Below are 23,148 nucleotides of genomic sequence, written 5' to 3' on the forward strand. Positions count from 1 at the left end.
CTGGCAAAGGCTAAGCTGTCTGGCCTGGGCAGAAGAGGGTCTGCTGCAGAGAGCTGTAGTGGCCACTCTGACTGCCTCCTCCTTCCTGGCTGGCTTGGGCACTACTCGAATTCAGGCTTGACTGAGGCCTACACGGAGGCCTCCCTGCAAGCCCCGCCACCCGCCGGTCAGCTGAGAGGCGCCCGGGAGGAAAGCAGCTCTTGGCAGGCAGCTGGTCTGGTGCCTCGATTGCCGGCCGGGAGGACAAGCAGGAGAGAGGGCAAATAGCGCAAGTGTCTGAAGGGTCTTGGGGCTGGGCAGGGGGCAATGGGGAGTCATGTGAGGTGTCTCTGGGGGGCCCCTCAAGGCAGTGGGGCCCCGAGACGACTGCCTCCCCCTGCCTAATGGTAGTTACGCCCCTGGTGACGATATCTATAACAGCAACAACATTGACAATAAAATCCAGCCATCCCAGGTCCTTGGGAAGGACCCGATGTCTGGATAAAATAAACCAGTCAATAACACCTGTCTGACTGTGTAAATCCTATATAATAAAAGGCTAAGTGAGTGGCCGTGGCTTTGGAACGTTGGGGATCTGCGTCCCTGCCTCCCTGGGCTGTTCTGGGCCTGCGCAAAGCGCAGGCCCAGAAGAGCCCAAGGGACACAGGACCTCAGACACCAGTGTCCCACAGCCACGGGCGGCCATTAGCCGGTGTGTGGTGGCGGGGGAAAGTGGCCGAGGCGGCGGCGGAGCCGCCGCCTCAGCCATGAGCTGCGGCACGGCGAGAGGAGGCCGAGGCAACCAGAAGCGGCCGCCCTGAAAAAGGCGAGGGCAATGGCGGCGGGGGAAGACCGAGACGGGGGACAGGGAAGCTGGGCGAGGTGGCGGCAAAGCCGCCAACGAGGCCCCCGCCCGCTCACAGCCGTCGCCGCCTGCTCACCCGCCCTCCCAGCTGCCCAAAATCACCTTCCCCGCTCCCCCCCAAAAAAGATTAAGGGCCAAAATGGCCCATGAGAAGGTCGCCGCCCCCGCCTATCGCCCTCCCAGCTGTTGAAGACCACCTTACCCGCTCCAGCCCGAGGGAAAAGAGAGGAGCTCATGAGCAGAGCTCCTCTCTGTGCTAAGTCACTGCTCAAACTGCCGCTATGGACGCAAAGGACGCCTATTGCGTCCATTGCAACAGTATAGGCAGCAGCTTAACACAGAGAATAGCTCTGTTTCTGAGTTCCTCTCTTCTCCTTCGGGCTGGAGCGGGTAAGGTGGGCTCCGGCAGCTGGGTGCGCAGGAGGGCGATAGGCGGGGGCGGCCACCTTCTCATGGGCCATTTTGGCCGTTATTCATCCACCCCCCCCAAAAAAAAAGTAAAAGCAAAATAAGGAAGAACAAAAACAGAGAACAACAACAAAACAAAAAACAAAAAGAGAGAGGGGACAAGGGGGGGGGAGAGACAGAAAGAGAGAGAGAGAGACAGAAAAGACGGGATAGAAAGCTAGCGCCCGTTATCATAACGGGCTTAAAAATACTAGTAAATAATAATAACAGAACATGGTGGTGGTAGGGGGTGGATTATAAGACCAAAGAGAATTGCATTACTCCAATATGGGAAACAATGGAAGTTTGTGTCTTGTGGTAGTAAGAACGAATGGTCCTCGTTGCTAAGTAGGGCCCACCCTGGTTTCCATTTGAATGGGAGACTACATGTGTGAGCACAGTAAGAAATTCCCCTTAGGGGACGGGGTTGCTCTGGAAAGAGCACTTGCCTGCTTGCATGCAGAAGGCTCCAAGTTCCCTGCCTCCCTGGCAGCATCTCCAAGATAGGGCTGAGACAGTCTCCTGCCTGGCAACTTGGAGAAGCCGCTGCCGGTCTGCGTAGCCAGTCTGGGTACTGGGTAGCCAGTCTGGGTACTGAGCTAGATGGCTCAAAGATCTGACTCGGTATTAGACAGCTTCCAATGTTCCCAATGCCCTCCATGACATTAAATCTTGCAGCACTGATAGAGTACTTACAGAGCCCGTAAGCCTTACAGTACAGAGCCTGTGCACAGCCTGTAAGTACTTGCAGGGCTTGTGGGAGGCTGGCATGCTTCCAGCATGGGTGGAGTTGCACCCCACCCCACCCCACCCCATTGGTTGCAGTGAATACAAAAAACACTGACCCAGGAGCACAACAAGCTGGGCAGTGGCCCAGGGACAAGCCACAGCCACATTTCTCTTTCCTGCCCCATGCTGCCCCCTTGTGTGTGCTTGGCCACACTCTCCCTACCCCATTGCAGAGGCTGGGCACACTCCCATGCTGGCCACCCTCCCATGCACCCCCCACCCCTCCCCAGCAATATTCTCTCTAACAGGGATTCCCAGATATTGTTCATTACAACTTTCAGCATCCCCATCTGCAGTGGCCTTTGGCTGGGGATTATGGGAATTGTAGTCAACAATATCTGGGAATCTCTGAGGGAACACTGCTTCCCAGCATCTTCTTGGCTGGCTGGGAAGGAACGCACGACGACTCCTTTTGCCCTCTCTCCAGCCCACAAAATGCTTGCTTTGCGCTGGCTGGCTGCTTCTTTACAGGGGGTCGATGGCGAAGCGCAGCATGGAGAGGAGGGATATGGCAGAGGCAAGGCACGGTGGCAGAGTGAGAGAGAAACGGTAATGGGCAATGGGGCAGGGTGGCAAGGGGGAGCCTTGGCAGCCCACCCCGCCCTCACTCCCATGGCCTGGGTATGAGTGTCCTCCTCTTCTTTGCTCCATTGTCCCTAGGTGCTTGCACTGACCCCTGGAGTGCATTGGGGGGCAGCTGGAGTCTTGTTTCAAAGCTACAGGCTGGAATGGTGTGCCCAGTGTATGTTCTCGAGTTGCTTTTGTATTGCTAGGACTAGTGTTTGCATAACAACACCACAACTCACAGGAGCAGCAGGGCTGCTGACCTCCGGCATGATGGTACAATAAACCTTGACAGGCTGATGGGCCTTACGCAGAAGGGTCATTGGGAGATGTCTCCAGTATTTCGAGCCAGTTCTTAAAATATCCTGTTAGAATCCTGCTTTTCTTTGTAGTTGTGATTAGGAGCCGCATTCTGTCCTGTGAAGGAAATACACAGAGTACTGCCTGGGCATTATGAATTATTTTCATTATGATGCTGCAGCCTTTCCGTTTGTTGGTCAAGTGCTTGCAAACAACCACTGTTGTTCAGGGTATTGTATAGTTTAGGATGTAACTCTAGGAACAGGTCGTTGGCAATATTTAATATTATACAGAAGATCTTATTAAAACAGTGTCTTGGACTGAAGAAAATGCGTTTTGATTTTTCCATCAGCCAGCTGACCTTTGCCTAAAGCACCATGTCTCCCCCACCCCCCACCCCACACACACCATCACCACCATGGAATTCAAAATATTGTTAGACCTCCAGCCCTGGTTCTTATGATGTACATAAAGGGGAAAATAAATTGATTTTGAGTGTTCGTTCATTGTTTTATTCTGAAACATATTGATTAGCTTTCCATGACTCAACCGCTGATTGATACATACTATTTAATTAGATTTAAATGTGGATAACAAGCCTGCTATTGTATGTATGTATGTATGTATGTATGTATGTATTTTCATGCACCCTTACTTTTTTCATGTCCAGTTTACTTTTACTTGCAGTGCTTCTTTTTCAGATCTGCAGCTTTAGCATATTTTTTTTTAAAGGGGTGTGTGTGTGCTTTCTTTCTCCAACAATTCAGCCAAGAAAGAATCATGTAGACCAGGGATTCTCAATGTTGGGTCCCCAGATGTTATTGGACTTCAACTCCCATAGTCCCCAACCAAAGGCCACTGGGGCTGGGGATTATGGGAGTTGAAGTCCAATAACATCTGGGGACCCAACGTTGAGAATCCCTGGTGTAGACAGTCACGCAAACAATGACATTTGGATACATGATGATGTCACAAAGTCAAATCAGAGTGATGGCAGCATTTCCTCCATCCCTCACTCTGAATTAGCAAATGTGTGCCTTTTTGTAGACCTGCTTCAACTTAAAAAATGTGCTGAAAGGGAATGGGAATGCATTTTGGTTCGTTAAATGACCTTCCCCTTATGGCTTAACACTAGTGTGAATGTGCTTTCACTTGCATTTGAAGTGAAACAGGGAAGTAGAATGATTTGAGAACCACCTACTTATTTTGAGCTGCAGACGTAACGGCTGCTGTTTGCTCTTGCACAAATTGGAATAAATATCTCAGAGCTCCCTGGAGTGCATGAAATGTTCTCCTGGTATTTCCATCAGTTACATTTAAAGTGTGTGTTACTTTGAGCACAATATTTGACCAAGAAACATGGCATTGTTGCACTACAGTGTGTAAGCTTATCAGAGGAAGCTATTCAAGACAGATGGTTTTCCAAGCAAGATTTCCAGTTTGGGTGCTTTTATCTTTGTTCATTATGGAATGCAACCTGTTGGGAAACTTAAAGTCTATACTAGTACTATTGTGCATTTTCTCCTGCAGTGTGCAATTCAGTCCCATTGCATAATTTGTTTTCCCCCACCCCTCTCTCTTTTAGCCTACTTTCCTTAAGGAAAGAGAGCTTATGAGATGTGTGTGTGTCTCTATCATAACTTCACAATGCCTGGACCAATATGAACCAAATCAGGCACAGTTGTAGGGACACCTCAATGGCGTAGTTTTTATGTCATCCACCCCAGTTCAAGATGGCAGACGCATGGACATTTGAGGTGCAAGTAGGCTAATTTGTGGACCATCCAACCAATTTGAACCAAATTTGCTACAGGTGTGGGGACACATAGGGATGGCTCAAGGGCGTAGTTGGTAATGATGTCATCCAGCCCAATTTAAGTTGGTAGATGTATTAACATTTAAGGCTGAAGTGGGCTAACTTGTGAGGATGACAATTATGAATTAAGATTATAGTGAAAGGAAAGTAGGGAGCTTAGCTCTTACAAGAACAACTTGTGTTTTATTCTCTTGTCTTGGTTCAGTTTGAATTTGACTAAAATATACTGTGCAGAAAGGAGTTCTCTCATCTGGAACAGCCAACATTGCCATGTTTTAGCATATGCTTCTGAGACAATTTCACTTCATGTTGTGGACAAGCTGTTAATTTTGGTTAAACTGTTTGAACCTCATTACTGCTGTGAAGCTATCGAATGTTGCTTTGGGGTTCTTTTATGTAAATGCATTTGTTGTGTCATTTGTTTCAAAGCTGGTTGAAATGTGGTTGTTTACTCCAAATTTCCAGGCCAACATACATTGATTAGATCTCAAGGAGATACTTTATACTTGGTAATTATATATATCCAGACTGTTACCTCTGATTGCAGCATGCAAATGGCTCTGTTTCAGTAGAAAGACTCCGATCAATGTGTGTTGCATCTTAGGGTGTCTTCATAAAACCCCTTGCACTGTGCCATTTCCTTTGAGGGGTAGTGATCTTCACTATTTTTCAAGCAGCAGCAACTTTGGCAAAACCCTTTCAGTGTGAAAGTCAGTTCCCACTTTGCTGACGTCTGCACAGTATTGCACCCTCCTCAGTGCTGGGAGGGCCCTTTAAGAGAGACGGAGCCCTGGGAAGGGATATACACCTCCTAGAACTCTGTGTGTGTCTTCGAAGATGGCACAGGGGTGCGAGGGCTCAGTTTCCCTTAAAGGAACCCTCAGCACTGGGTAGAAGGCAGCACTGTAGGGCTAGAATGGTAGTGACTGCATGGTGACAACCAGACTGTGAGTACCCAGCTTTGGCTGAAACTTTGCACAGGCCTCATAAACAGTTGGTCATGGAGACGCAGGTAGGGTTGATGGAGGTTGCCACTGGTCCCTGGAAGGAGAGAAAGAGTGAGTGTGTAAGAGGGAGAGGGAGAGTGAGAGCAAGAGAGAGAGTGTGCTCATGAAGCCTCCTTGTGGCACTGGGGGAGAGGGGGGCATAAAATGTGCTGCTCATCAGCGGTGACTAGTTTGTGGGAGTAGAAGGGTGGCAAGGAATGTTATTAAAGTAGCATGGATTATGCTGTACAGTAAACACTTATAGAGGTAAGGTAATTAATTAATGTTTGTTTATTGGCCTTATTAATGGAGCTTGCTTGACATTTTCAAACTTATCCAGAAAATGGGCCAGTATCCTCCTAGAAAACAATGTCTTTTTGGATTAGGCCAACCTTCCAGCCTGCTTTCCAGGCTAGTTTTCTCATCCTGTCCAAGACCATGTGGCAGGAAAGACTGGGGTGGGAGAGAGGTCAGCACTAGTCCAGCTGAAATCTGCTGGGGAGATGCACTCCCTTGTGCATATGGTCTCACCTAGCCCAATTCCTGGCCAGGAAGGAAGCGAAGGGGTTGGCCCAGCTCCTAGGAGACCAGAGAAGTCTCTCGCCTACCTGGTTGCACTGGCTTATGCTGTGGCTTCTGGTTTAGACAAGTGAGTAAATGAGACTAGGGGTGTACGAGCCAGTTCAAGTTTGAACTAGGTTCAACTCAAACTGGCCCGGTTTGACTGGTACTAGATCAAACCAGACTGGGCCCAGTTCAAATTGAACCGGTTTGGCCTGGTTCAACCGGTTCTAGTGCTTGCAAATGGGAATCCGGTATGGATTCCCATTTATAAGCATTGGGGGAACCCTACAGGGTTGAAAAGGGGCAGGTGGGAGGTTACCTAACACACCACTGTGGTGGTGGGCTGGTGGTGGCTCTCCTAGGCCCCTTCGGTGCTCCCCCCCATCAGCCAAATCGGGCCCCTGCCAGCCCGTACAATTTCTTCTACTGTATCTATATCACTTACTGGATTCCCCCTTTTAAGTACTAGAACTGGTTGAACCAGCACAGGCCAGGAGCCCCGCCATCTCCATGGCATGTAAAATAACCTCTCACCCACCTTTTTTTAACCCCGTAGGGTTCCCCCAATGCTTGTAAAGGGGGATCCTTACTGGATCCCCCTCTGCAAGCACTAGAACTGGGTCACTTCAGGTTGATCCAGTTCCAGGCACGAACCAAACCACCAGCCGGTTCCAGCTAGCCAGCTTGCAGTCCAGGTGGTTTGGTTCAAACTTGCTGCACTGAGTGGATCCATGCACATCCCTAAATGAGATTTCTTTAATCAATGGAAGCCCTTTAAAATAATTAATTCAAGCTATAGGACCACCATATGCAATGGCTGTATAGTCTGACACTTTGCTGTATAGTTCCAGTCTCTTGGATGGGGGATTGAAAGGAGGAGCAGGAAATAATGAGGGGGGGAGTGTTCGCTATCCCCTTGCTACCCCTTGGGCTCATCCCTGCTTTTCATGGTCCATCCCGTTAGGAGGTGGAATTTTGCCTCTTGCTTGCACTTGCATCCATCTCTACCTATCTGCAAAGGCTGCACACAGAGCATTGATCCATCTCTACCTATCTGCAAAGGCTGCACACAGAGCATTGCAGTTGCCAAGTTCTCTGATAACAAAAATGGCTAAACTCGCCTGCCATTTTGTTCTGCCCAATAAAATATCCTAGTACAGACAGCATGGGTGTGCCACCAGGAGGATAGGCACCCAGTAAAACAGCCTAAATGTATGTATTCCTGCTCAATTGGTTTCTGGAGTAGCAGACAAGCTCTATGTATTTCCAGCATATCACTTCTCGTTTCCCCTTATTTCTGGTGCTTAATTTGTTCATGATCGCTTCCTCCCCCCCCCCCCGGCTTCTTTGCTTATATCAAAAATAAAGCTGAGCCATCCTTCCCTTGGCTTGTGTTGTCCTGTTTTCATTTCAGTTCAATGTTTATCTCAGCTTCTATTGATGATTGCATTGATTATTTTTATTTTTGCTCCATATTATTCCCATCCTGGGACTGAAATTTCTTGAGTTCACTTCCTTTGAAATGCATATCTTGCTGCATGGATTTCTCGATGAGAGCTAATATGCCAGAGTGCTTGAGAGCCCCTTCTGCTCTTTATAGGCTCTTTTTCTCCAATATGTTGGCTGATTACTGAACTAGAATTCTGATTTTATTTTTTTTATTGAATCGTTTTAGGGTGTAATTTATTTCAGATCTTTAGTGCCTCTCATCCATGTCTGAAGTGGCCTGCATTATTTCAATCACTCATTCTTGTTTACATCTTTCTTTTCCAGCCAATCTCCTTTTCCCCCCCTTCTAAGTATCCTCCTGGCTTGCATCTCTGCTAAATCTTGTGGCATCCAATTTCCCTCTAATACAGACATGAAATGGCATATCATTTCCAGTCCTTTAACTATCTAACCTAGTTTCATTTCCCCCCCTTTTCTGCACCTATAGTTGCACTGCTTAATCATGATGTAGAGATTAAATATAATAGCTCTATTTTTAAAAAAAGGACTATCAAGTGAACCTATTAAACTGGTACAATTGTAAGCAAAATGGGATAGATAGGTTCTGTGACACTACACCTTACTTCTATATAGTGCTCAGAAAACATATTAAAGGTGCTCAAGGGGAATTCTAAATGCCAATGAACAATGGCAGGGTGTTTTGTTTTGGGTCGTCCCCCCCGCATATATAGCCCCAATTTCCTGTAGATTTTGTGCATTCCCCATTTTATAATGCTCCCTTCATTCCACAGTAACATGTTAAGATCCACAGTTCAAGTGTTGTACATAAAACTAAGTATCGCTTTGTGCTCCTTGAGGAATGATGCTGCTGCCTCCTTTGTAGGGATGTGCACAAAACCAGTTTGCCTGGTTTGGTTTGAATTCAAACCAGGTTTGAACCAAGAGGGGTGGTTTGGTTTTGGTTTTGGAATCTACACTCAGAACACTTCAGAAACAACAAAACCCAGTACCCCATGGGTTAGCAACCCATGGGGGTGGTTAGAACCCTCTGTGCACTACATCACCACTCACTCGGGGCCACCCCAGCACCCCACAAGTGGCTTTAAGGTTTTTCTCCATAGGGGAGAATGGAGGTTTCAGCAGCCCCATAACTGCACTTGGGGGTGCTGGGGTGGCCCAGAGTGAGTGCCAACCACCCCCATGGGTTGCTAACCCATGGGGTACTGGGTTTTGTTGTTTCTGAAGTGTTCTGAGTGTAGATTCTTTGGTAGCATATAAGATTTTCAATGACAAACTATGAATCCACTCTCATTGCTAACCTTAAAGACAAATAAACTTCAAAAATCACTTAAAAATCAGCCCTTTGCCCAATTCCTTTCAAATAATTCTGATAGCTTCCTTGCTAACCTTGGGAACGAGCACCCACCACAACCCACCACACTCCACTCTAGGACACCCCTTTCTCCCCAACGTGAAGCTATACATTTGCTGCAATCCTCATTATTCCCTAAGAGGGATTCCAAAATAATTTTAAAATTCACCAATAATGAGAGGAGTGTCTGATTGCCTTGGGGTTTTATGGGTGGTAGGCACTCCTGGGTCGCACTCCTTGGGGTTTTGTGGGTGGTAGGCACTCCCCACTTTTGTGCCCCTAGGTGCTCCACAATAGGGGATATTCATAAAAAATTGTAGGAGTGTCCGATTGCTTCGTGGTTTGGGTGGTTGTTGGCATCTATGGGTGCTCCACAATAGGGAATAATGGGCTGGTTTGAGTCTCATTATACCCTCTGAGAGAAAAATAAAAATGCATTTCAAAAATTCACTAAAAATTGTATGAGTGTCTGATTGCTTTGGGGTTTGGGTTGCAGGTACCCATGGGTGCCAGCTACCACACCACCCACTTTTGGAGGTTCAATCCAGTTTGAATTGAACCACCCCCAGTTTGGTTCAAATTCGAACCTGCAGCTCGAACCTGATGTCTGGTTTGGTTCAAATTTGAACGATCGAACCACCCTGGTTCAAGTTCGAACCAGTTCACACATCCCTACTCCTTTGTATGGAGGTTCTTGCAGCAAAGAGGCTTCCTTGCTTGACTAGGATTCTTGGGCCAAATTGATGCTTTTCCTGCTCTAATCCCACAAGCAGCCAGTTTGAAATCAGGCATGGCTTATTGCTATATCCAGGGTTGCCAGATTCAGGGTTTGACCTGAAGTTTCAGTGTTTTACCAGGAAAAGGAGTTATCCAGAGGGCAGATTATTTTCTTTTAGTTTGTGTCTTTCCGGCTGCATCCTGTGACAACAGACCAGGAGCGGCCCTTCCATGAGGCATAGTGGGGCAGTCCCCTTGGGCAATAGATTATTGAGGCACCAGAAAAACGACCTCCTAAATCTTTGCTTTAAAAAGAGAGAGAAGGAAGGGGAGGCAGGTGCATACAAGGAGGGTGGCATTTGGTATCCTGCCTCAGGCGAACAGAGGCCTTGCATCACCTCTGCACTAGACACTTTTCATAAGCAGACAGAGGAAGCTGCCTTCTACTGAGTCAGACCCTTGGTCCGTTTAGCTCAGTATTGTCCACACTGACTGGCAACAGGTTCTCCAAGGTTGCAGGAAGGAGACTCTCCCAGCCCTATCTGGAGACACTGCAAGCGATTGAACCTGGGACTTTCTGCTCTTCCACTGAGCTCTGGCCCAGAAGATGAGTATTTTACAGCACTGTCTGGTAACCCATCGAAATGCAAACCAAGGCAGCCCCTGCTCAGCAGGGGGACAATTCATGATCACTACTGCTAGACCAGCTCTCCTCCCCAACTCTTTGACCATCTCATTAGAAGAGGAGGAAATATTGGACTAAGTTTGGACTCCCAACTATTGTTCATGAAGAGTCTCTCAAACAAACTTGCTTTCTTCCCTGGCAGAGCTTCTGTTTCCCATGTAGTCATCTTCCCCATCCATCATCTTCCTGTCACTGAGCCTTTCCCCATATCTGGGGACTTTGGGATGATGTGGGTGCCTTCTGAATCCCCATGCTTTCATTCTCTTTGGTGTGGGGAGTTGCTACTGCGAGCTACTTTGATTGTGATCTGCATGGTCTCAATCTACACCTATTTCTGTTTCTGTCACTTTGTTGATAAATGATGGGGAAACAAATAATGCATTGTTTTAGAGTCGCTATTTGCATCAGACTAATGTGTGTGTGATCCTTTTCACCTGGGTACTGATATCTGCAGGCGTCTCTTTGCTCGAAGTATCCTAACCCCATTTTGAATAAAGATCCTAAGGATTTGCATTGAACATTAGCCCTTGTTCTATCCCATTCGCCTTTCAAAATGGCATTCATATCTCCACCTAATAGAATTTCACCTTCAGCAAATGCAATCAACCTTTCTGATAGTTTCTCATAAAAGACTTTTTGCTCTGTATGCAGGGCATACATTCAGCCTAGAGTTATAGTCTCAGATCTATATGTTCCTTTCAGTAGAATAAATCTTCTTTCCACCATCCACAAGTTTTTCTACAATAACTACATCACTTCTTTCCCAACTCTGCATTTTAAAGTAACTTTTGCTATGTGTAACCTGCTTATCCTCTAGCTTATGGCTACTCTTAATGTACATTTCTGGTGACATACTAGCATTTTTAGTATAATTTAGTATACTTTTAGGATAATTTAGTATAATTTTAAATATAATTTAGTATATATTTGAAAAGATAGTATAATTAAATTATATTTGATTAAAAATTAAAATATGATTTAATTTAGTATACTTTTAGGTTAATTTAAAAATAATTTTAGTATAGTTTATATTGATCCTAAGTATGATTTATTTTAGTGAGTTATAATCACATTATTTATTCCATCACAATTATGTAGTAATTACGTGCTGGTGATTACATTTAAAGTCCTAAATGGCTTAGGACCGGGTTACCAGGGTCCTAAGTACCTTCTTCTGTATGATCTCCATCACACATTGAGATAATCTCTGTAGTCAGTCCTGTGCTGTGAAATGTGTTCCCTATAGAAATCTATGGCTTAACACCTTTGTTAGCCTTTAATGAGCCCTTAAGACACAACTCTTTTTAGCCAGGCTTTTAGTAATCTTTGGATGTTTTAAATTGTTGTAACTCACTGTTGTTTTATTAGCTTATAGTTTGTTTTATTGTGTTTTTATTGAATTTAGTTTATAAACCACTTAGAGCCTTCAGAACCAGGCGGTATATAAATAAAATAAAATAAAATAAAATAAATAGATAATGCAACTGCTCCTACATTATATGTAGGACAGCAACCCTGGAAATAATTAAATCATTAATTTTCTGCATGTATTGCACCCCTGCTAACTGAGCAAAGAGGCACTTTTCAAAGTATATCCATAGTATTCAAAGTGGTGATCTTTGAATATGTAGAGGGGGAATAAACTGTCCCTGTCTAACCGCAGAGGTTGTTAGCAGTGTTTACCATAGATAGATAGATAGATAGATAGATAGATAGATAGATAGATAGATAGATTATAAGCCCTCTGGGGAAAGGGAACCATATTCTGTTGTTGTTGTTGTTGTTGTTTACACAGTCAGATAGGTGTTATTGACTTTGTTTTATCCAGACATCGAGTCCTTCCCAAGGACCTGGGATGGCTGGATTTTATTATCAAAGTTGTTGCTGTTATTATTATAGATATCATCACAGAATATAGGCTATTCCCAGTAATGTTGCTTTTTGTAATTGGCTGATGGTGATTTCTGTGGCCCCTATGGTGTTGAGGTGCTCTTCAAGTTGTTTTGGAATTGCACCCAGGGCGCCAATTACCACTGGGGTTATTTTGGTCTTCTTCTGCCACAGCCTTTCAATCTCAATTTGTAGATCTCTGTATTTCGTTATTTTTCTGTTTCTTTTCTGCTATCCCCTGGTATTGCTATGTTTTGACTTGTTTTTCTTTCTTCTCAACTAATAATAATAATTATTATTATTATTATTATTATTATTATTATTATTATTATTCTGTGTAAACTGCTTTGAGAGCATTTGCTGGAACTCAGTATGTAAATAATTGTTGTAGTCATAGTATAAGCACTAGTCTGAGCCACCTAATGGTGCAGCAGGGAAATGACTTGGCTAATAAGCCAGAGATTGCTGGTTCGAATCCTCGCTGGTCTGTTTCCCAGACTATGGGAAACACCTATATCAGGCATATAGGAAGATGCTAAAAGGCATCATCTCATACTGAGCTGGAGATGGCAATGGTCAACCCCTGCTGTATACTACCAAAGAAAACCACACGGCTCTGTGGGCGCCAGGAGTCGACACCAACTCAACAGCACACTTTACCTTTACTGGTTAATACCTTTTAATACTTGGGCACCTGAGGTTGAGAATTCCTGTTCCAAACTCGTACTTCTTCAACCTCTCAGTCCTACTTCATTGGCTGTTGTAAACTGGAGACTGAAACCTCCAACAGCAGGGATGCCCCTCCCTCCTTTTCTTCATTGCTGGTGGGATTGGTCAAAAATGCATAAGAACGAGGGAATTAGGAAAATGATCTGAACAAAATGATATTTTGTTCCTCAGTTCTAGGAAACAATGCATTTGAATCCTGGACTCCTGCCAAAACACAATGTTAACAAGTGATTTAAATCACTGTGCAAGCATTCTTACTGGACTGCTTTCTAAGGACTTATTAAAAACTGGGCCTGCTTTTCCCCTCTCAAGGAGAATGGTGAGATATATGGAATGATATTTGTTCTTTCTGCCCAAGGAGAATGAACATAATGTCCACCAAAATACCTGATGGAATAAAACTTTTTCGCTCTACCGTTGAAAAGGTGCTAGTCACCAACTTGGTATCTGATAGAGGAGCATGGAGAGTTTATTGGAGGGAGTGGGGAAAGCTTTTAAAATATGGGCATATCATGAAAATATTATGCTGAAGCATTGACGTAATCCTATTTAAAGATATTGATTTCCTTCCGTGTTTGAGTTGATAAAAGATGACAGCAAGGAGTGTGTGTGTGTGTGTGTGTGTGTGTGTGTTTAATGTTCCAACCCGTATTTCATATCATGCTATTGTAGCGACTGACAACTTAAAGATAACCAGCAGCCACTGCTTACTAAAGGTAATTTGATTAACATTTAATATTAAATGCATGCCAGATATGATGACATTTGATAAATCTACACCCTTGAATTAATGCCTTGACTTTTATCTCAGATGCCAATGTATGCCTTATCGTTCCTCATCTGAGGACTCCTAGGGGGATTAGGGAGACGTGTGTTCTTGGGTCACCTTCACTAGCATGATAAACTGATAACTGCACACTTCAACCACAGTTTATCTGACGACAAAATGCAGAAGGAAAGAAGCAGTTACTGTTGCTCCAGAAACTAAGACCTTATACCACCCAGGCTATTCCTAAACAGCTCCAATTTTCTGTGCTCTCTCTCAGGTAAACCACAACATTGGCCAGTTCCACTTATTACCCCAGGGAAACTATAACCTTGGACAGAGATGTAGCTACAATTGAATGGTGGTGGTGGTGGTGGTGGGGATCTGACTGGGCACCCGTTTGTGCTCTGATCTCCCCTTTGCACCTCTCCGAAGAAGGGCGGGGTAGTGGATCCATCTTCACCTTTTTATCCCAGGGCCCATTCCAAACTTGCTACACCTTGGGAAATTCCACATGTTCTCCATGTTGTTTGCTAAATTTGTATGCTACTTTTCTATAGGAAGTGCTCTAAGCAGTATTCAAGTGATGTTGAAACAATGGCAAATACTTTTGTTTATCTTGCTGCTATTTATCTTGCTGCACTTTGGAATCTTTTGTTTATCTTTTTAAATCTCTTTTGTCTCTTTTATCTTATTTCTTTTATCTTTTGTTTATCTCTTTTGTTTATCTTGCTGCTATTCATCTTGCTGCTCTTTGGAATCGTGGAATTTCAAATAGTAAAAGAACTCGCTGTGTATCTGTATGCATGAAGATGCAGTTGTCAGTGCAGGGGTCATGGGTGGGTACACCACCACCATTTCCAGACACACTTCAAAGTGCTGGTGCTTACCTATAAAGCCCTAAGCCAGTGGTTCCTAATCAGGGGTGCCCAACAAACGTCCCAGTGGGCCAGAAACAACCATGTTGGTGTATGTGGGGGCTGAGTCCATTTTCAGTGTATTGATTATTGCAGTAAAATTAATTATGAAGATAAATATTAAAGTAATTACTAGTTAGTTGTGCATCCTTCTCTCCCCCCATGGGCCCACAATTTTAACCAAGGATAGTGGCCAGAAAATGTGTCCTGTCCTTGTTCAGTCAGTGGCACCTGACTGTTCTAGCCCCACACAAATGCCACATTTTGAAGATCCCGCTGTTGCTGGCTACCTGGGTCATCAAAAATATCCCCGCGGGCCAGGTCTGGCCCTCAGGCCTTATGTTGTGCAGGGTTGCCAGGTGTTGCTGGACCTCAGCCCTTGCCTGCAGGCTTCTCAGAGGCCTCTGTTGGGCCACTGTGGAGAACAGGATGCTGGACAAGATGGGCTTTGGGCCATATCCATCATGGCTGTTCTTATGTGAATTTAGATCATCTACAGAAGCCTTACTTAATGGGCCTCTATACTACAGAGGACCTTCCTCTGTCTGACGTTCAGAGAACTTTGCCCGCATCATCTCCAATGAGAACTAATATAACTGAGTGACTCCTTTAGAGATTCAGCCCAGATAGCGTCTTTCCACTTTCTATACCTGCCTTTTGTCTCGGCACTAATCTTCCAGTTTCCTCCGACATACATTTCTTCTTCTAAAAAAGGCTACCTTTACTTTTCCAACGCCTTGCGGGAGGGAAGAAAAATCAAATACTGATATTTCTCGCCCATGTTGTACTGTGCCATCTCTGTGATCTGCCAATGGAGAAATTCAAATCACCTTGAAACAAACACAGCAAATCAGATGCAGTCTTTGTTCGCTGCAGGCTGGAGACATGGAACTGAAATGTGAAAGTAAAATGGCATATTAACTGTGCTGCAGCGCATTAATGTTTAAGTGAGTTTACACAGCTGACTAGAATACATCATCAGGCACCTGCTCTTTTATCTCTTTGACCTGTGTGCTGTTTGCCTCCTTGTAACTCTGGTGAGACATTAGAGCAACTGACAGTAAGGTTCCCTGAGAACAAAGAGCTAAGCTCTCCACAACACAGCACTGCAGGAATATTGAATGATTGCAATTTAGCACCACTTTGCACATTACTGTTCTGCTAAGCATAGGATCTCATCTTTGAGGGGAGCCATGTAAGGGTTGTAAGCCCCCTAGGCTGCCTTCCGGCCACGCAGCCATACTGTGGGTATCATGGTTGAAAGGTATCATCCCTGCTGGATAATTGGCTCCATTGTTGAACTATTTTGGCCTTTAAGAAATTTATCCTAGTGTTCAGCCACAATCTACCCTGCTCCGTGCAAAGTCTGTTGGGTCTGGTCCTACCCTCCTGGGTAGCAGATAACACAAACACACACACCCGCCTGCCTTCTATATGACAGTCCTTTAAGAATGTCTGCAGTTCTTTCACGTTCCTTCTTAGTTTTATCAGAACCATAGTCTCAGGCTGAGCCATGCGCTGCAGCTGCTATTAACACTTGAATAAAATAAGCAGGAGCCTAGTTATGGGACATTGTGTGGAGAGAGAGAGTGTGTTTTAATAGACATGTATGTTACTTGGAAAATCATAGTTGCCTCCAGGGGTCTAACTCTAAGTGGGCAGATGACTCAGATCTCTTCTCCACTTCAGAGAGGAGAGCTGGTCTTGGAGAGGAGAGCTGGTCTTGTGGTAGCAAGCATGACATGTCCCCATAGCTAAGCAGGGTCTGCCCTGGTTGCATCTGAATGGGAGACTTGATGTGCGAGCACTGCAAGATATTCCCCTCAGGGGATGAAGCCGCTCTGGGAAGAGCAGAAGGTTCCAAGTTCCCTCCCTGGCTTCTCCAAGATAGGGCTGAGAGAGATTCCTGCCTGCAACCTTGGAGAAGCTGCTGCCAGTCTGTGAATACAATACTGAGCTAGATAGACCAATGGTCTGACTCAGTATATGGCAGTTTCCTATGTTCCTATGAAAGAGACCATCCAACGTCATGCATAACTCAACTGGGAAATAGAGGTTATACATGCACCCTGATGCACTGCAGCATTTGGTGTGGGGGGCGGATATTGAATTTCCTGGACACAGGCCCCCTCTGATCTTGCTGCACCACTGGTTGCCTCCCTCCCATGGCTGACGTTATGCTGCTCCTGGTAACATCTCCAACTCCAACTCTTTCCAAATGCAAACCGAGGCAGACCCTGCTCAGCAAGGGGGACAGTTCATGCTCACTAGTGCAAGACCAGCTCTCCTCCCCAACTCTTTGACCATCTCATTAAAAGAGAAGGAAATATTTGACTAAGTCTGGACTCCAGCTATTGTTTATTAAGAGTCTCTGTCTGAATCAAACTCTGGTCAATAACTCCAACTCTGGCTCATGGGGTTAGGAAGATTGCATGGCTACATACTCTAAACCACCGCATGGTGAGGGCAAACCCACCACTCTGGGTAACATATACAGGATATCTAAGTCTCTTTATAAGAGCACTGAAACAGTCTGTCCTTCCATTCATGGAAAATGTTAATGCAGAAACATGAAAAATATGATGAGGGGCTGTGCTTCATTCATTCCTTTTATCTAACCTACTGCCCTCAAAAGTGCAAAAACCTTTGACTTGATCTGTAGCAGATCCTGCTAGAGAGATTTTTTGACATCTGATTGTTCTCCGTACATAAAGTGCTATCTGCCTATCTGGCTAATAATGCCTTTCACATTAATACATGCCATTAACTTGAATTATTTATGTAAGCAAGCATGACCAGTAAGCTCAGGACAACTCTCTGACCCTTGAATGCTTGAAACATTGCACAGAGTGTGATCTGGAGGCTGGAATCTCTATTTCCAAGCATTAAAGCTAACCAGGCTAACCGTGCAGCACATTTAATTCCTACAGCTGAACATGGATTTTAGTATATTTTCCACTGCATTTATTTGCTCTCAATGGAAAGAACTCACTGCCACTCACCAGAGCCAATCGCATTTTCACTGCTGCTGCTTTTTGATAAGCAAAAGGCTATATTTCACACATGTGATTCTTGGAACTGAATTTTGAAGTATAAGGGATGTGGAGAATCATTTGTAAAGTACTGCTTTCTTGGGCTTGTGCCATCATTCAGATTACTGAACCAAAAGGCAGGCTTGGGCTGGTGCAGCAAGAGTCTCTCTCTCTCTCTCTCTCTCTCTCTCTCTCTCTCTCTCTCTCTCAGCTAAGATCTCATTTTTTTATTTTGCTGAATTACGTCCGCTGAGCCTCTCACAGAAAGAACAATATTCTCTGCTTCTGGGCCTGTTAAACACAGCAAACGTGAGTTCTTTATTGTTAGCTGTTGATGCATCCCAGAGTCCTGGAACCTCTGGCTTTTTGGAATCCCCACACTTCAGGGTGCTGGGAATCTAATCCTGCTGGTGTGCTGTATGGAAATGTGGATGTGGGGACCGGGGGGGGGCATTGCCAACAACTGAGAGTACTTATAGCAGATTTGTACTCCCCCTGTGCCAAAACATTTACTCACAATTGTATCAGATTGTACCACCAATATTTAATGTCTAAAAGTAGAACCCAGTCTTGGGTTCAGCTCCTGGTTTATTGGGGGGCTGTTTTGTTTTATTAGAATAAGCCAGGATCGTTTGCTTTGGACATCAAGAATGATCCCGACACATTCCCAACCAGAATAGGAAGCAGTTTTCTCACACATGAAATGTGGAAGGAATACTCATAGAAATCTAGGAAGCTGCCTTTTACTGAGTCAGAACCTTGGTCCATCTAGCTCAGTATTATCAGCACAGATTAGCAACAGAGATATCCTATCTTGAAGATGCCAGGGAGGGAACATGGAACCTTCTGCATGCAAGTGCTCTTCCCAGAACAGCATCATCCCTTCAGGGAATGTCTTACAGTGTTCACACACATAGTCTCCCATTCAAATGCAAATAAGGGCAGACCCTGCTTAGCAAAGAGGACAATTCATGCAACACCAGCTCACAACTGCATCACATATAGCCACAAATATTTCATGTATAAAAGTAGATACAGTTCAGGTCCTCGTTTATTTGGGGATTTTTAAATGTTATTAGAAAAAGCTAGGAACACTTGGTTTGGACATACGGTCTTAGCCAGAAGTGGAAGCAGAGTTATTCTCTTGTATGAAGTGGGGTAGGAATTCATGCTTCTGGAATGTGGGGACATCGGAATGAAGCCAGGATTTTATTTTTCACATTGGGTCCAAAGCATCCCTCTGTGTGTGTTTGCTTCCATAGTATGTAATCCACGCTTCCGTAATGCCGTAGTATGGAGACAAATGATAGTTATTTAAGGTTGATAATAGGAATGCCTTTGTTTCCTTTCCTTTAATTACACCATCCAAGAATGTGTGTTTAAATGATTTAAATCACCCACTGATTCTGCCAATCTGGAAACCATAAGTATTGTGCTAAGGAAAACAGTTTTAAAAATTCATGCTAACTGTTTGCATCTTTTATTATACATAGTGACTAAACATTTTATTGTTTAGATAGCAGAGGCAAAGCCCTAAGGCAAAATGTATGTGCCCTGAGTATTTGGAGCACTTAAAATGGCAACAAGGGAAACACAGATTGCTGGATAATAATATTATTGGAGGCAGTACAGACAGAAGTTGGTTTGTAAATCACTGGGCTTGTTCACACGACTGCCAGCAGGGTCAGAGAAACTCCCAGCCTGGGGAAGAGAACCTAGTGCATTCCCCATTTTCAGCCATATGCTTGCAAACATTACAAATACGAATACAGGTGAACCCCGTTATTTGTGGGGGTTCTGTTAAGGGGGGGTGCGGATAGCGAAACTGTAGATATTGAGTAATGAAGTCAATGGGTTTGCAGGGGTTAGGTTCCTACCCCTGGAAAATCATGGTAAAAATAGGGGTGGGGGAGCAACAACAGGGCAAATAAAGTGCCTACTATGCTCCACAGGCCTGTCGATGTCCAGCCATGCCCCACAAAAGTCCCATATGGGAGAAATTATGACATTTCCCCTGTTTTCTTTTTAAAAAATGAAAGAAGCTACAAATGAAAGAAGCCACCCAATGGCTCCTGTACACAAAATGGCAGCCGGAAATGACCTCTGCGGTCATTTCTGGCCCTCTAAGATCCATGGATATGGAGGCTGGGTGTGTTGTTTACACACGTGGATATGCAGAATCTTGTATAGTAGGGTTCTCCTGTACAGCGAATATTTGTTTTATTATTATTTATTTATATATTAGAATTATATACCGCCCTTCCAAAATGGCTCAGGGCGGTTCACAGCATGATAAAAACAATTAAAACAAATTAACAATTAAAATCAAACTATTAAAACACAATAAAACCAATAAAACAGCTAAAAGCCCTGAAAATCAGGGCAACAGTTTAAAACAATTTAAAACAGTTAATCATTTAAAACCCTGGAAGGCCAGGCCAAACGGATAGGTTTTAAGGGCTCTCCTGAAGGACGGCAATGATCTCAAACTATGAATTTCTGCCAGGAGTGTATTCCACAGCCCAGGAGCAGCTGCAGAGAAGGCCCGCCTATGAGTCCCCACCAGACGAACCGGTGGCAACTGGAGACGGACCTCCTCAGATGATCCTAAGGTGCGGTGGGGATCATGTAAAAGAAGACGCTCTCTTAGAAAACTCGGACCTAAGCCATTCAGGGCTTATTTATATACCACTTTTCAAAAAAATGTCCCAAAGCAGTGAGAGAGAGAGAATATATATATATATATATATATATATATAATATATATATAATTATTATTATTTGTTTACACAGTCAGTCAGGTGTTATTGACTGGTTTGTTTTATCCAGACATCGAGTCCTTCCCAAGGACCTGAGATGCCAGAATTTTATTGTCAATTGTTATAGATATCGTCACAGAATATAGGCTGTTCCCAGTAAAGCTGCTTTTTGTAATTGGCTGATGGTGATTTCTGTGGCCCCTATGGTGTTGAGGTGCTCTTCAAGGTGTTTTGGAACTGCACCCAGGGCGCCAATGACCACTGGGATTATTTTGGTCTTTTTCTGCCACAGCCTTTCAATTTCAATTTGTAGATCTTTGTATTTGGTGATTTTTTCTATTTCTTTTTCTTCTATTCTGCTATCCCCTGGTATTGCTATGTCGATTATTTTCACTTGTTTTTCTTTCTTCTCGACTACAGTTATATCTGGTGTATTGTGTGGCAGATGTTTGTCTGTTTGTAGTCGGAAGTCCCATAATATTTTAACGTCTTCATTTTCTTCAACTTTTTCAATTTTATGGTCCCACCAATGTTTGGCTACAGGTAGCTTGTATTTTTTGCAGATGTTCCAGTGTATCATCCCTGCTACTTTGTCATGCCTTTGTTTGTAGTCAGTCTGTGCGATCTTTTTACAACAGCTGATTAGGTGGTCCACGGTTTCATCTGCTTCTTTACAAAGGCGGCACTTGCTGTTTGTGGTGGATTTTTCGACTTTGGCTCTTATTGCTTTTGTTCTTAGTGCCTGTTCTTGTGCAGCCAGTATTAAACCCTCTGTTTCTTTCTTCAAGTTGCCATTCTTAAGCCATTGCCAGGTCTTGGTGATGTCTGATTTTCCACTTATATTGTGCAAATATTGACCATGCAGTGGCTTATTTTTCCATTTTTCTGCTCGGTTCTTGACTTGTTCTTTCTTGTAGGCCTGTTTTGTTTCATTGGTGTTGAATAGTTTTTCGTTATTGACCATTTGAAGTGCATCTTCTTCACTGTCCTTGATATATTCTTTAAGGCCTCTTTTCTCCTCCTCTACTGTTTAATGGACTTGCAGCATTCCTCTTCCACCTGGGCTGCGAGGGAGGTATAGCCTATCGACATCACTGCGGGGGTGCAGAGCATGATGGATGGTCATGATTTTCCTGGTCTTACGCTCTAGCATCTCTAGCTCAGCCTGGGTCCAGTCTATTATTCCTGCAGTGTATCTGATAACAGGTATAGCCCAGGTGTTTATGGCTTGTATGGTGTTCCCGCCATTGAGTTTGGACTTGAGGATTTTTCTAACTCTCCTGATGTATTCACTTCCTATTTTTCTTTTAACTTCAGTGTGCGATGTTATCAGCCTGGAGAATGCCCAAGTATTTGTAAGGTTCTTTCTCTTCCAGGTTCTTTATCTTGCTTCCATTGGGCAGTTCTATTCCTTCTGTTTTTGTTATTTTCCCTCTGTTGTTGTTGTTATTATTATTATTTATTTTTACATTTATATCCCGCTCTTCCTCCAAGGAGCCCAGAGCGGTGTACTACATACTTGAGTTTCTCTTTATGTGTGTGTACGTACGTACGTACATACATACATACAATGGCTCCTTGTCCCCAAAGGGCTCACAACCTAAAAAAGAAACACAAGATAGACATCACCAGCAGCCAATGGATGCATCCTGTGCTGGGGATGGATGGGTGGGAAGTGGGGAGAATGATGGTACAGTATGTGGGGCAGCAGCTCATTAGAATGAGCACCCCCTACCCAGATTCCATCCCCAGCATTTCATCAAGGTGGGAGTAAAACCATCCCACCAAGTTCCTTCTCCCCATCTCCTACCTTAAGGTTAGCAAACACTTGCCCAGCAACCAGAAGTGCGCCCAGCTCGCCAGCCCAGCCTGGATGGCTTCTCCTACCCTGCCAGCAGTTGTGTGAACAAGTAACTTTTTCTCACACTCCTGGTGCCTGAAGCATACACTTTCCCCAATATTTGAAAGCATGAAGCTGACTCTTGCAGTAGAAGGGTTTGAAACAGGAAGGGGTTCCTCTGCTACTGCTTGAGAGCTGGTCTTGTGGCAGCAAGAATGAATTGTCCCCTTCCTTAAGCAGAGCCCACCCTGGTTTGCATTTGAATGGAAGACTACATGTGAGAGCTTTGCGAGTGTAAGATATTCCCGTTAGGGGGTGGGGCTGCTCTGGGAAGAGAAGATTCCAAGTTCCCCCTCTGGCATCTCCAACATAGGGCTGAGAGATAATCCTGCCTGCAACCTTGGAGAAGCCGCTGCCAGTCTGGGTAGACAATCCTGAGATAGATGGACCAAGGGTACTCAGTATATGGCAGCTTCTTATGTTCCTATTTGCCACAAAAGACTATTTTATTTATAAAACACCTTTAACCCAACCATTGGACTGCAACTCCCATCATCTCCAATCACATTTTCTTGTGATAGGGGATGATTGGAGTTGTAGACCAAAAACAGCTGGGAGCCTTAAGTTGGCCACCTTTTCTTATAAAGAAGGCACTCCACCCCTGTTTGTCATTTGAGTTAAC

The 23,148-nt window shown here is 44.4% G+C and overlaps 1 protein-coding gene and 1 long non-coding RNA gene across 26 annotated transcripts in view; one reads left to right on the top strand and one right to left on the bottom strand.

Annotated features, from left to right (window-relative positions):
* The window catches only part of LOC128335401 (uncharacterized), a 119,690-nt gene extending 119,176 nt beyond the window's left edge, over nt 1–514 (bottom strand). For both annotated transcript variants that reach the window (XR_008311606.1, XR_008311605.1), the window contains exon 1: nt 1–514. This is a non-coding gene — a long non-coding RNA (uncharacterized LOC128335401).
* The window catches only part of TENM1 (teneurin transmembrane protein 1), a 1,198,498-nt gene that overhangs the window by 923,805 nt on the left and 251,545 nt on the right, over nt 1–23,148 (top strand). The window lies entirely within an intron of this gene.

Source organism: Hemicordylus capensis, chromosome 11 (genome assembly GCF_027244095.1).
Source record: "Hemicordylus capensis ecotype Gifberg chromosome 11, rHemCap1.1.pri, whole genome shotgun sequence".
In the NCBI taxonomy this organism is placed as follows: Eukaryota; Metazoa; Chordata; class Lepidosauria; order Squamata; family Cordylidae; genus Hemicordylus; species Hemicordylus capensis.